Source organism: Pseudophryne corroboree, chromosome 10, assembly GCF_028390025.1.
Source record: "Pseudophryne corroboree isolate aPseCor3 chromosome 10, aPseCor3.hap2, whole genome shotgun sequence".
Lineage (NCBI taxonomy): Eukaryota > Metazoa > Chordata > Amphibia > Anura > Myobatrachidae > Pseudophryne > Pseudophryne corroboree.
Genome location: NC_086453.1, coordinates 362,497,078 through 362,512,390, shown reverse-complemented (window position 1 = coordinate 362,512,390; position 15,313 = coordinate 362,497,078). Strand labels below are relative to the sequence as shown.

Sequence of the window (15,313 nt, the reverse complement as noted above, 5' to 3'; positions counted from 1 at the left end):
TGTATAGGGGCACTAATAATGTGCAGCAAATGTGTAGGGGGCAATATGTGTGTCATTATGTGTATAAGGGCATTAATTATGTGCACCATATGTGTAAGGTACATTATGTGTAAAAGGGCATTAATAAAGGTTGTCATAATGTGTAAGGCTCATTATGTTTATAAAGACATTAATGTGTCTCATATGTGTAAGGGGCATTACTGTGTGGAATTGTGTATAAATGCATTACTAATGTCAGGCATTATGTGTATAAGGTGCTCTACTATGTGGTGTTGCATATAGAAAGGGCACTACTGTGTCATCTAATGTGAATAAAGAACAATAAGGTGTGGTGTAATGTTAATAAGGAGCAATTCAGTGTGATGTAATGTGAATAAGGGGCTCTACTGTGAGGAGTAACGTTTATAAGGTAAAGTGATACTACTGTGGGATGTAATGTGAATTATGGACACGATCGCAAGATAAAATGTGAATAAAGTTGCAGTGCTGTGTGGCGTAATTGGAATTGGGGTTACTATTGTGTGGCCATGCCCCTTGCCAGCAAGAAGATGCCCCTTTTTGGGCTGTGCATCAAATGTGCAAACTGTTCCTATTTAAAATATAGGGAGAATAAGGACTGCTATGGGTGAGGGGTGATGGTGCTGGGAAAGAGGTGCAAGGTCAGAGGCAGAACCAGCGGTGGTGCTAGGGGGCACCAGCCAAAATCTTGCCTAGGGCATCATATTGGTTAGGGCCGGCTCTGCCTGGGATGAAAGAAATATCTGTTGTACAGCTCATGCCATTGGGGGTAACTCAGATCTGATAGCTGATGTGCGTTTTTGCACAGCGGGTGATCAGATCCTAACTGCACATGCATATGCACTGCAATGTGCATGCGTGTTAGACAACAACAATGTCGATTAGCGACGGGATGGTGCAAAAAATCCATTTGCATGGGCGTACGCAAGGTGATTGATAGGAGGAAGCAGTTTGTGGGTGGTTACTGACCGTTTACTGAGAGTGTTCTGGAAAAAGCAGGCATTCCCAATCATTTTCAGGGAGGGTGTCTGACGTCAGCTCTGGCCCTAATCAGCCAGATTCAATCGCAGTGGAAGAGTAAGTTCTGGGCTGCGCAGAGACGGCACACACAGAATGTTAGCAGCTCGGCGTACACATAGCATCGCACACTTGCACAGCAAAAATACACTCCCCCTGTAGGTGGCGACAATCTGATCACAGGACAGCAAAAAACGCAGCCCAGCGATCAGATATGAATGACCTCCATGGTCTCCTGTTATATGTATTTCACCAGACTTAGATAATTTTACTAATCCCATTACTGTGTAACTCTTTCATTTGAAATAAACAACTTGCCCAAATCCCTGGGTTTCTATTTCATTCATCACCTAAATCCATATGGATTCTTCTTCTCTTCTCTCCTGAAGGAGAGCAATAGGTAAAAATAAAAATCCCTTTACTGAGGGACATGAAGTTGCTCTTTGCAGAATACAGACATGAATTAAAAGGAGCCTTAAAGCACAAAACCATCATGAGTCTGACTGCAGTATGGGAAACCATTCTGTTGGGTGTTCGTTATTGACCTCTTGTGGTCAATGAATGAGCATACTATTAAGTCAGATCAATTAAAGTACTGGCATCTACTTTTATAAGTGGGATACAACCAGTGGCGGGCATGGTGCCATCTGCTGCCTTAGCTCCTGGGCCACCTAAAGCCATGCTCTGCTTGTACATGGCCAGCTGTGGGAGGCAGGAAGGAGGTAGGCAGAGGGGATGCTCCTTGCCTGGCCGCTCTGCACTATAACACAATAAGAGTAGCTGGCCGGGCAGCTCCGCCTCCCTGAGCTCCTCTCTCACTGACAGTCAGGTGTGACTATGCATGTGCATCGGCCTGCTGTGTGCTGCTGCTGGGGAGCTTGCTATCATTGGACAAGAAGAGCTGAGCAGACATGTTAATAAATGGACCTCTAAATGAGACAGCTATGGAAGGGACAGTCAGGTTATATGTGGCACCCCAACAAAAGATCACTTTCCCTTTTCATATTCACCATGGAATGTCTTATTAGTACTCATATATTTGTCTTATGAGTTGTTGTGGTCTATTTAATATACAGAGTGCCCCTCAAACATTGGAGAAAGTGGACAGGAGAGTGCAGTGCTGAAAGTAGGGTGGTGCTGGAAAAGTGGGCCCCAAAGGCACGCTCGGCCTTGCAAGATAATCAGACTATAAATATATTTTCACATCCCTCAACACACACAATTATCAGCCTTACACATAACACCCATAGTAATGAACTTTAAACATAATGTCTCCAGTATAGTGTGCAGTGCCAGATACACGTCCCCAGTATTGCCAAATACACATTCACCCCCAGTAGTGCCAGATACACATTATATGCTCCCACCAGTGGCAGATACACATATGTCCCCAGCAGTACAGTGCCAGATACACATTATATGCCTCCAGCAGTGCCAGATAAACATCATATGCCCCCAGCATTGCCAGATACACTTTATATGACCCCACAGTGCCAGATACACTTTAAATGCCCCCACATTGCCAGCTACATGTGCCCACCACAGTGCCATATATACGTGCTCCCAGAGTGTCAGACACATGTGCCGCAGAGTGCCAGATACACTTGTCCCAAGAATGCCAGATATACTTGCCCCCGTAGTGTCAGATACACAATGCCCCCGCATGTGTTCGGCCATGGAACAGCTGCACTGAGTCTGCAGCAGCGTCCATCCCACAGCCCGCTCCTATCAGTGGCTGTGTGTTGATGAGGGGGAGTGCTGTAGGTGGACTAAGGCAAAGCTACTCTATGCGTGCTGTGCGGCGCCGGCATCTGCCACAGACACAGCCAGTGCAGTGCTGCAGGACCTGTCCTGCTCCTGGCTCCAGTCAGGTTCCATTATGACAGTGCTAGCGTGTGGCACCCTTTAAGGGTGGTGCCCTGCGCGGCCGCTCTAATGGAACATGCGTGGAGCCAGCCCTGCATTGAAGGGAGATGCTGTGAGGTGGACAGTGAAAGAGTTAGGGAGTGATGTGAGATGGACATTGTAGAGGGTGCTGTGTTGGGTGGATAGTGAACAGGGAGTTCTGTGATAGATGGACAGAAAAAGGGGGAGGGGTACTTTGTCGTGGGCATTGAAGGAGGGTGAGTGCCAGGGGGTGTGCATTGTAGGGGCCAGGGGGTCTGTAAGGTAGTTATTAAAGGTGGGGGTGCTTGTGAAGGACAGTGAAGGCTCCGATGGGAGTACTGCAAGATGGATATTGAGGGGTCGTGGTGCTGAGGTGTGATTGTTAGAAGGGGCCAGGGAAAGGGAGGTGCTGTGAAGTGGATAGTAGAGGAAAGGGGAGGGCTGTGAGGTGAACTTTGAAAGAGACAAGGGTGATACATGATAGACCGTGAAGGAGAAAGTGAATGCTGCAAGGGGACAGTGAGGGTGTCTCTGAGGTGGCCAGTAAGTACTGTTGTTGGTACAGTGAGGCCAGTGTGTGCTGTACGGCAAGTGAGTGAACTGTGAGGGAAAGGGTCAGTGGGTGAGCTATGAGGTCAGAGAGTGCTGCAAGGGGCTCAGTGTTATATGGAAGGAACAGACTGAGACTGAGAGCTATAGAGGGGGTAATAAGAGAAAGCTTTTTAGGAGAAAATTGAGGATATATGCAGGGAGGACTAAGGGGCCTATTTATCACCAACCTTGGGTGCGAATGCCATGTGATAAAATCACCCAAACTCACACCGCAATAATTGATTACATCACAGGGATGTATCAATTATCACATGCAGGGACACTGTTTACGAGCAAGCTCTGTCCCTACAATGACACTCTGCAGCATCATCGGGGTATTTTTTTATTCTTTGCCCCTTCTCTCCCAAGTGCAGTGAAAGCTGGCCAAATGACTGCCTATCACAGTGCTGTCCTATAATCTCGCCAGCCTGAGCTGGCAAAATTATCACAGGGCACACTGCAGTATTTTTTCAACTTTTTATTATTATTATTTTTTTTTTTAGTAAATTTGGCAACATCGCATTTCCCATTATAAGTATGGGGAATGTGATGTGAGTTACTAAAAAAAGTGAATTAAAGGGTTCGGAGTAATTTTTTCATGACTGCCCCAAATGCACTTTAATACATTCAGGTTATACTAATATAATGTGAAAGGGTGTGAAAACAGAAAAGCCTTTTTCACATTATTTTTAGTAAAAATAATGTTAATAAATGGACCTCTAAATGAGGCAGCTATGGAGGGGACAGTCAGGAAATATGTGGTACCCCACCAAAAGAACACTTTCCCTTTTCATATTCACTGTGGAAAGTCTTATTTGTACTCATATATTTGTCTTGTGTTGTTGTGGTAAATTTATTTATTCATTTTTACAAATGTATAGAGTGCTCCTTGTACATTAGTGACAGTGCACAGGAGATTGCAGTGCTGAAAATAAGGTGGTATGGGGTGGTACAAATTACCATTAAGAAATAGGGTGGTGATAACCAGTATTACCAGCCCACAGCTGGGGCATCATTTATAAGGGGATTTTTTTTTGTGTGGGACATGAAATGGTGTCAGTGGCATAACTGTGTGTGGCATAATATGTAATAGGCATTATGGTGTGTGGTATAATATGTAAGGCTATACAGTGTGTGGCATAATGTTTAATGGGCATAATGGTGTGTGGAATAATGTGTAATGGGTGTTACAGTGTCTGGCATAATGTGTAATAATCATTCCGGTGTGTGGCACAATGTGTAATTGGCATAAGTGTTTGGCATAATGTATAAGGGGCATTACGGTATTTTGCATAATGTGGCCATGCTCTATTGTCATGTAGCCACTCCCCTAGTTTTGTGTGACCATGCCCCCATATGATGCGTGACCACGCCCATTTTTACTATTAGTACAACTAAGAAAAAAATTCTACTTGCATCACTGGGAGTGTGACCTGTGTTATATGCACTGTACAATGGTGGCAGTGGACGGGAAGGAGCCAGTGCTTGATTGAAACTGGTAGACTATCCACACACGCCAGCCCCACCGGAATTCATGGCACCCTGAAAGGTCAGTTAGGGGAAGTACGCACTTATCACTGGAATGGGGAAGGCAGTGTAGGTGTGTGCTCCACCAACAACGACCGGGCTGGACAAAGTGTGCAGCTCTGGTAACCCCTGGTTTATGAGGTTCATAGCAGCGGGATTTGTGTGTCTCCCCGGCAGCGTGACAGAGAGCAGTTCTGGCGGCAGTGAGGCAGGGCTTCCCTGATTGATGGCAGCAGTGAGAAGCTACCCTGGTGATTGCCCAGTGGGGCAGAGAGGAAGCGCGGGTTTCCGGCAGTAGTCACACTAGGAGGCAGTGAAAAGGTGGCGCCCTCTTTGCACGGCTGCTGATAACAGCTAGCGAGCGAACAACTCGGAATGACCGCCATGGGGTAGTGCTTTTTTTGCATTGCAAGGCGCTTGTGCAGCCCTGCTATGCAAATAAAGTTTTGTGCAAAACAAGACCACGGTATAACTTACTTACCCTGTGCGATGATTCCAGCGTTTTAGTTCCCGGAATTGACATCAGTCATCCGCCTTCCAAGCACCTGGACATGTCTGCGTTCACCACACCACTCCCAGAAAACGGTCAGTTGATGTCCCGGAGCGCCTTCCTCCTGTCAATCTTCTTGCGTTCGCCACTGCAACTGCTTTCTTCGTTAGCGTCGTCGCTGCCCATCACCGGCCGTCACCAGGCAACGGCGCGCCTGCAAAATGCGGCCGCAGCGCATGCGTAGTTCCGAACCGATCGCATGGCTGCTAAGAAGTGCAGCATGCGATTGGGTCGGAAAGACCCCCAATGGAGGTAATTCATAGTTTATCAACGCTGCAAATTTGTTAGCAGTTGGGCCAAACCATGTGCACTGCAGGTGTGGCTGATATAACATGTGCAGAGAGTTTCGTTTGGGTGGGTTATTTTTAGAGATGAGCAGGTTTGGTTCATCGAGATCCGAACCCCCCCGAACTTCACGTGGTTTACACGGGTCCGAGGCAGCCTCGGTTCTTCCCGCCTTACACGCAATACCTGAACGGGGGAAAACATCATCATCCCGCTGTCGGATTCTCGCGAGATTTAGATTCCATATAAAGAGCTGCACGTCGCTGCCATTTTCAATTGTGCATTGTAGATTGAGCGGAGAGCACATGGCTAAGTTCTCTGCCTGAATAGTCCAACATCAGCTAAATATCAGCTCAATATCTGTGCTCAGTATCAGTTCTGCATTGTGGTGAACAGTATATAGTAGTACAGTAAAGTAGTCAATTTCTATATTTTGCTGCTCTGTGTCAGTTCTATTATCCTGAACAGTGCTCAATATCTGTGCTCATTATTATCATTGCTGCATTGTGGTGACCACTGACCAGTATATAGTAGTACAGTACAGTAGTACAGTGCTGTTCTCACTGCCCAGTGTCAGTTCTATTAACCTGAACAGTGCTCAATATCTGTGCTCATTATTATCATTGCTACATTGCGGTGACCAGTATATGGTAGTATAGTACAGTAGTCCAGTGCTGTTCTCGCTGCCCAGTGTCAGTTCTATTATCCTGAACAGTGCTCAATATCTGTGCTCATTATTATCATTGCTGCATTGTGGTGACCACTGAGCAATATATAGTAGTACAGTACAGTAGTCCAGTGCTATTCTCGCTGCCCAGTGTCAGTTCTATTATCCTGAACAGTGCTCAATATCTGTGCTCATTATTTTCATTGCTGCATTGTGGTGACCCGTTTATAGTAGTACAGTACAGTAGTCCAGTGCTGTTCTCACTGCCCAGTGTCAGTTTTAGTATCCTGAACAGTGCTCAATATATGTGCTCAGTGTCAGTGCTGCATTGTGGTGACTAGTATATAGTAGTACAGTACAGTAGCCCATTGCTGTATCTTGCTGCTCCATGTCACTTCTAGTATCCTGAACAGTGCTCAGTATCACTGGTCAGTGTCATGTCAGAACAAAATGTTTTGTAGGTTGTGGAGGTGTCTTCCTCAGAGGAGCCTGTACCAGGTACTCAGGATTGCCTTGAGCAGTTTCATCCCATTAGGATGGAGACAGCATGCCTGGATAGCCTAGGAAATAAGATTCATCAGAGTTCATTAGGGCATACTCTATTAAGTTACTGGAAAAAAGCTACGAATAATGCTCTAGATATGAATCATTCCATTTCATCTAGGACCCCCTCAGCTCCTGATACACATGTCTTGCAGGCCAACGCAGACATCGATGCCTACACAGGGATCGACAGAGAAGTTAGAGGGGGCACTATGATAGATTGGAATATAAAATTCAGCAGTTAATCAATGCCATTAGGGATGTATTAGAAATACCTATACAAATAGAGAAAAATTCTTGTATGCTAACTGCAAATCATTAGTGACATTCCTGGTTTTGGAAGAGTTGAATACCCTATTTGAAAGATCATGGTTAAACCCAGTAGAGGTTTTCCACATCCCCAATAAAGTACTTAAGACATATCCCTTTCCTGAGGAGGATAGGAGATGGGAGATTCCTCCCATAATGGACATTTCGGTGTCTAGGCCATCAGGGGTAATTATATTACCTGTACCAGGCTTGGCCTCGTTAACTGAGCCGACTGACCGCAAGATAGAGACAACTCTAAAATCCATTTACACGGCTACTGGAGCCGCCCTTAGGCCCACTATTGCATGCACTTGGTTTGCTAGGGATATAATAAAACGGTCAGACCTTGATACAATCCATAGGGATGATGTTGTCTTTATTCTAGGTAAAATAAAGGATTTGGCTAAATTCATGGTGAAAGCCATGAGGGACATTGGGCTGATGAATTCTAGAGCATCCTCCATAGCAGTAGCGGCTCGCAGAGGTCTCTGGATCCACCAATGGAATGCAGATGCCGAATCCAAGAGACCCCCCCCCGTTTGCAGGTGAGACACCACTTGGGGACACTCTGAATACAAATCCTTCCGCAGCACCACCTGTGAGAAGATGTAACTCTGCTTGGATTCTACTCTCTTAGTGTCCTCAGCGTGATGCAGAAGGACTCCCATGTGGAGGTTCACAGGGGGGATCTCATCTACATCACTACAGGGGAGCCTTAGTGATTATTATTATATCCCGGGTAATAAAAATTATTACCCAGGGTTAGAAACTGGAATCAGGAGATTCCCCCGGGCTGTTTGTTTAATCAGCCCTGCCAATTGTTAGGACAGTAGGTTTGTCCCTGTCATATAAAAAAAAAGTTTTTTTTAAAGTGCCATCATGTCTGACACTTCCGTATATGTCCAGTGGTACTGCAATTTGATATAATTCCCGACATTACTGCCATTTAATTTCAGTGATTTTGTCAGTTTCTTCCAGTGATTTGGACCAATAATACCATTGATTAGAACAAATAATCCTGTGATAATGGCTTTTAATTCCAGTGATTTTGTGATTTTCTTCTAGTGATTTGGACCACTAATACTATTGATTAGAACAAATAATTCCTGTGATATTGAGGTACTTGTGTCGCTTAGCTTAGCCATCCAGTGACCGCCATCCAGCGACCTTGGTACACCTCTTTTTTTCTATGCATCATGTGCTGTTTGGGGACTATTTTTTTAAGAGCCATCCTGTCTGACACTGCAGTGCCACTCCTAGATGGGCCAGGTGTTTGTGCCGCCCACTTGAGCTTAGTCATCCAGCGACCTCGGTGCAAATTTTAGTACTAAATAATAATATTGTGAGGTGTTCAGAATAGACTGGAAATGAGTGGAATTATGGTTATTGAGGTTAATAAAACTATAGGATCAAAATTACCCCCAAATTCTATGATTTAAGCTGTTTTTGAAGGTTTAAAAAAAAAAAAAACACCCGAATCCGACAAAAAAATCTTAAGGTAGGTTTTGCCAAAACGCTTCCGAATCCAAAACATGACCGCGGAACCGAATCCAAAACCAAAACACAAAACCCGAAAAATGTCCGGTGCACATCTCTAGTTATTTTGTTTCTATGCAGGGTAAATACTGGCTAGTTTATTTTTACACTGTAATTTAGATTTCAGTTTGAACACACCCCACCCAAATCTAAATTTCTCTGCACATGGCATATCTGCCCGCCCCCTGCAGTGCACATGGGGGGACATTCCGAGCTGTTCGCTCGTTGATGATTTTCGCAACGAAGCGATTAAGGCAAAAATGCGCATGCGCATGGTTCGCAGTGCGCATGTGGTTAGTATTTTAACACAAAACTTAGTAGATTTACTCACGCCAGAATGAGGATTTTTCATTGTTGAAGTGATCGTAGTGTGATTGACAGGAAGTGGGTGTTTCTGGGCGGAAACTGGCCGTTTTCTGTGAGTGTGCGGAAAAACGCAGGCGTTTCATGGGAAAACGCGGGAGTGTCTGGAGAAACGGGGGAGTGGCTGGCCGAACGCTGGGCGTGTGTGTGGCGTCAAACCAGGAACGAAACTGACTGAACTGATCGCTATTTGTGAGTAAGTCTCGAGCTACTCAGAAACTGCTAAGAAATTTCTATTAGCAATTCTGCTAATCTTTCGTTTGCTATTCTGCTAAACTAAGATACACTCCAAGAGGGCGGCGGCTTAGTGTGTGCAATGCTGCTAAAAGCAGATAGCGAGTGAACAACTCGGAATCACCCCCATGTTTTTTCCCAACTGCTAACAAATGTGCTGCTGCGATCAACTCTGAATTAGGCTCAATATTCTCAGCTAATAAGTAGGCTGTAGTAAAGTGACACACTATCTCCAGTACACAATAACAGTACAGAGACAGTAACAGCAGTAATATTGCAGAAGAAGTAATTAACAGACTACCGGCTATAATAGATTAATTGTCTGCAAATTCCCAATCTATTACCTCAGCAGTCAGCACTAACAGATGTGATTTGCATCTGTCATTTACCCCCAGCTTCTTGTTGCTGGTTATAGGCACTGAACTCTTAAAAAACCATTCATCTTCAAATAATCCTGTGAGGAGCAGCACTTACTGGTGTTAGTCAGGAGACAGCTTCACTGTTCCCTTTTCTACTCTCTCAGTGAACAGGCAGAGATAGAGCAGGATTATCAAATGGTTATATTGATACATCTGCTATTATTGCTAGAACCCATCAACCCCTAAAATCCCTGTGGATTTATACAAGTAAAAAGACATTGGGGAAGCCTAGTTAGTGTTGTTTAACCATCTAGAGACTTGTAACCAGGAACTGTTTCAGAGGAAAACAAGACTCATTTAATAAAGACATAAGCAAGCTTTATTACCATTCCAAATAATTCTTCACATGTGCACCAATGAGGGAGAAGGGGTACCCCGATCAACTTTGATATTGTTATTGTACTGTGAAATTGATAAATTATCATATACTCAGCTAAATCAGTGTTAATTGTTGTGGTGTATTGTGTTAATCTAAAAGATACTGCACTTTATGCCTGAGATACTGTAGCGGAACCAGGTAGAAGAAGACACAGTGACAAAGAGTTCCAGAACAATAAAACTCATTTATTGATTTTGGGTATGCAAACTTTACTGCATTGTTGTATTGCAATTCTGTTTAAATTACATATTGCTATTGCAAGTTTTATATGTTGTGGAGTCCTTGATAGACGACGTCAGTTAATAAATACACTATGTAGCAAAATCTTCCAAGAAGTCCTTATTGTGGAAACCATCCTTGCCCATCAGTGAAGAGTAGAGTCTTAAAGAGACCTGTAGAGTCAACAAGAGACAAGGTACTTCTATAGAGACCGAGTACTTACCTGCAACTTATAAATGCATACTTACCTTCCAACAGCTACCTCTAGTACCTACCTGAGTGTGACAGTTCAAATTTGGCGTCAGGAGAAATAGGATCCAGGACCTAGTGTTAAGAACATTTAATATCAGACAACATGTCACAGGACCAGCATCCAACAGGAGGTGCATCTAACTTTAGTTCTACCTCCAGGTATTCAGCTAACATTAAAGACAAGACAATTTGGTGATGTCACAACTGAACCATATAACGCTACTCTTTTACATTGGGGCCCCATGGCTCCCAACCTACACAGGAGATGATCTAGATTCCGACGGCTACTCTCTGAGAGAGTTCAAGAACAAGATGAAAAGTATGTTTCATCTCTACCCCTTAATGGATAGTCAGCAAATGGAAATTCTAATTGGACAATTAAAGGCATCTGCATTACGAGAAGTTACTTCATGGCCACAAGAAGAACAACAGAATATTGATCAAATTCTGCAGAGATTAGCAGATACCTTTGATATTAGTTCCATTTCCGTTCTAAAAATTAAATTCTATGCCAGGAAACAGCCAGTGGAATCTCTATATGGCTATGCTCTAAGCCTACAAGAGACATTACGGAAGATAGAAGCGGTGGGCAACATCGAAGTAAGAAATGTTGGCGAAACCTTAATTATCAAAGTCATAGAAGTTGCAGATAGTGAAAAAATGCATTTGTTAAGACCAGGAATGAGTGGGTTCAGATCTCTCAGATCCAAACCCCCCGGACTTCATGATCCGAGCCCAGATCTGAGTCCAACTAGATACTTCCCGCCAGACTCGGATCCCAAAACGAGGTAAAATATCATCATCCAGCTGTTGGATTCTTGTTGGTTTTGAATTCCATATAAGGAGCCTTGTGTCAATGCAATTTTCACTCTGAACTTGGAGAGTGAGGGAGATAGACCTCTGTCTGTCTGTGGGTGATGGTGTACAGGGGTGCTGTTGTCCTGTGCTCTTCTGGGGTGGTGTCCTGTGCTGGTCTACTGTGCTGTTAGGGGTGCTGCTGTCCTGTGCTCTTCTGAGCTGATGTCCTGTGCTGGTGTACTCTGCAGTTAGGAGTGCTGCTGTTCTGGGGTGGTGTCATGTGCTGTTAAACTGTGCTGTTAGGGGTTCTGTTGTCCTGTGCTGTACAGGGTTGCTGTACAGGGTTGTCCTGTGCTGTTTGAGGTGCTTTACAGGGGTGCTGCAGTCATGTTCTGTACAGGGGCACTGTTCTGTGTGCTTTAAAAAAGAGGCAATACTGTGGCCCTGTCAGGTGCAGTAAAAATACAGGGGTGCTGTGGCCCTATCCTGTATGGTGTAAAAATACAGGGGTTCTGTAGCCCTGTCCTGTATGCTGTAAAAATACAAGGGTGCTGTGGCCCTGTCCTGTATGCTGTAAAAATACAAGGGTGCTGTGGCCCTGTCCTGTATGCTGTAAAAATTCAGGGGTGCTGTGAAAATACAGGGTTGCTGTTGCTCTTTCCTATATGCTGTAAAAATACAGGGGTGCTGTGGCCCTGTCCTGTATGCTGTAAAAATATAGGGGGGTTGTAAAAATACAGGGGTGCTGTAAAAATAAAGGAACACTGTGGCCCTGTCCTGTATGCTGTAAAAATACAAGGGTGCTGTAAAAATAAAGGAACGCTGTGGCCATGTCCTGTATTGTGTAGAAATATAGGGGTGCTGTAAAATAAAGGAATGCTGTCTCCCTGTCGGGTGCTGTAAAAGTAATGGAACACTGTGGCCCTGTCCTGTATGCTTTACAAATATACGGGTGTTGTAAAAATAAAGGAATGCTGTGACCAAGTCCTGTATGCTGTAAAAATATAGGGTTGCTGCCTATCTGCTGTATAAGTCCAGAGGCACCGCCATATAATTCCAGGGGTGCTGCTGTATTTTATCCTAGGTTTAAAGTTTAAATTACAGCCTAGTGCAGAATAGGAAACAAGCTTCAACATCACAACCAGATTTGTGAAAACATATAGCCGCAAAGGTGGAATTGGAAATTCAAAGTTTGAAGAAGTGTTTTCCAATAAAGTGGGGTGATACCACATTTGTGGCCAAATTCAGTCATACTCAGAAGAGTCATAATCCAGTGGAACATGACATGGCAACATTTTCTTTGGCAACTGCCGGAAAAATATTTTTTTTCCAAACACACCTATGTCTATATCGCTGCCATATAATTCCAGGGGTGCCGTATATGAAGCCGCACATCTCTAGTAGATATATCTTCTACTGTGCACTGTGTACCCAGCATAAGAGAGGTTATTCTCAATTATTTCATGTTAGGGACTCAAATTAATGGCTCCAATTAGTCAACCTTAATTTTGATTTATACATTTTCCATATTTTGGAATTATTTACACATTTGTTGTAGATGGTCCTTTTCCTTTATTTTGTAAATGTTGTCTCCTTAATAATTGTACAATGTAAGGGCTGCGTATGGTTATCACAAGACCTTGCGGTGTTAGAAGAACAGAGTTTCAGTGATCTTGCCTTGCATCAGCTTTCTATTGCACTGCAGCACTAGGTGGGCCAGGAGATCCTGTGAGGCACATACAGTTACTGATTAAGGGCACAGTATGGAGTCTCGTGGTGACTTACAGCCAGGAAGATGTCTGGCTTGCCAGGCTGAGGCATGCTGGTGGCACAGAGGTTAGCATTGCTTCCTCTGACAGTCCTATTTGTAATATGAAATGAGTTTGGATTATAGTGGTAAGATCCACTGGGCAGGGCCTCAATAACAAAAAAATCACTGCACAGTCCTGCTTAGACCTGTACCAAACCCACCCAAACTCAACTAGCCCGATCCGCTGTGGGGCTGCTTTGGGGGCACACAAGGGGCTGATAAAACATCTAAAGGCCTGCTTTATTTTAAAATAAAATAGGAATAAAATAAACAAGACACACAGGTATACTCATATGCATGTAACTGGGACAAACAGGTATGCTCACATGCGTGTAACTGGGAACTGTGAAAAATGAAAATAAGGCATCTGCCACAAAATATGTAAATAAACATGCAATTAAAAAATGGAAAAAAGAAACCCATGACATTTTCACAAAATGTCTCCAGACTCCATGGAGGGGAAATATCTAATCTTGATCCTGTGGTATACAGCAGTTTTATTTGCATCCCGGCATTAAATCCGAGATTATCGTAATCCCTGAAAATGGAGAGGGGGTACAAATTCGGAGGTTTTGGCACCTAGTTTTTCATTTTGTACAGTAATGTGGTAATTATATATTTTATTGGTTAAAGTCCTTTCTATTCCACACCAATATAGGAGTGGAGGTGAAAGACTGTGTGTTGTTCCTGATAGCCTCTGCCTCTCTAATTTTTAATCACCTTCTTGACACTGTCCTCTTCCTCTTGCCTCTTCTCATAATGTGTAAAGTCACAAAATATGGAGGTGGTATGTATGTAGCTAGCTATGATTCGGATAACTTGGTGAGCTTCTTCCAGGGTGACCACCTGTTGCTGAAATGATGGGTTTATTAAACTGTGCATGTCCTGTTTAAACAACATAAGGATGGGTGGGAGAGCCCAAGGACAATTCAATCTTGCACCTCTTTTTTTCTTTGCATTATGTGCTCTTTGCGGCCTAGTTTTTAGAACTGCCATCCTGTCTGCCACTACTTTGCCACTCCAAGATGTGCCACGTGTTTGTACCACCCACTTGTGTCGCTTAGCTTATTCATCCAGCTACCTCGGTGCAACCTTTTGGTCTATAAACAATATTCTGAGGTATGAGGTGTTCAGAATAGATTGCAAATGAGTGGACATTAATGTCATTAAGGATAATAATATTGTAGGGGAAAAAATTATGTGATTTTAGCTGTGTTTATGTTTAAAAAAAAAATCCATATCCAAAACCAAAACCCAAAAGGGTGGTTTTGGCAAAACCAATCCAGATCCAAATCACGAATGGAGATCCAGAGCCAAAATCAAAACACAAAACCCCGAAAAGTATCCAGTGCACATCTTTAGTTAAGACTACAATTTCCTGAGAGTTCCTTCTTGAATTTCAATGAGGAAGCAATTAAATTTATGGGCTCAAACAGGAGTAACAAAATGACCTTCCCTGAGTTGCCAGGCTTTCAGGAGTTGGGCAAGGGAAAGTCTTCTCGAACAAAAGAAGCTGTTTCTCAAGGTGCACAGAAGTCGTTCCCTGATCCGCTACAAACATTGACGGGGTGAGTAGAGGAACGAAGAGCTGGCATGGCAGAAATTTGCAAGGAATTAAAGAATTTTGCTAAACATGCCATGGAAACTCGAGAGGCAAGGTGACAGCCGAAACAAAGGAGAGTGAAGACTGACTGGTGGACATCCTCCACATTCAATGAGGTGTCGACCCACTGACAGATTTGATTCACAGGGGTGCCCAATCTGCCGTCGGTGCAACCAGAGCAGACATATTGAGAGAAATTGTGGTCAAGCCAGATCTTTAAACGCCCTGCCCCGAGGATTGAGGACAACCCTCGAGGGAACCAGCAATAACAGACTTAACACCAGAAGGGTGCTGGTAACAGTAGAG

The 15,313-nt window shown here is 43.9% G+C and overlaps 1 protein-coding gene across 1 annotated transcript in view; it reads left to right on the top strand.

The window, feature by feature from the left end:
- LOC134965666 (nicotinamide N-methyltransferase-like) overlaps positions 1–15,313 on the top strand; it is a 43,890-nt gene that overhangs the window by 16,104 nt on the left and 12,473 nt on the right. The window lies entirely within an intron of this gene.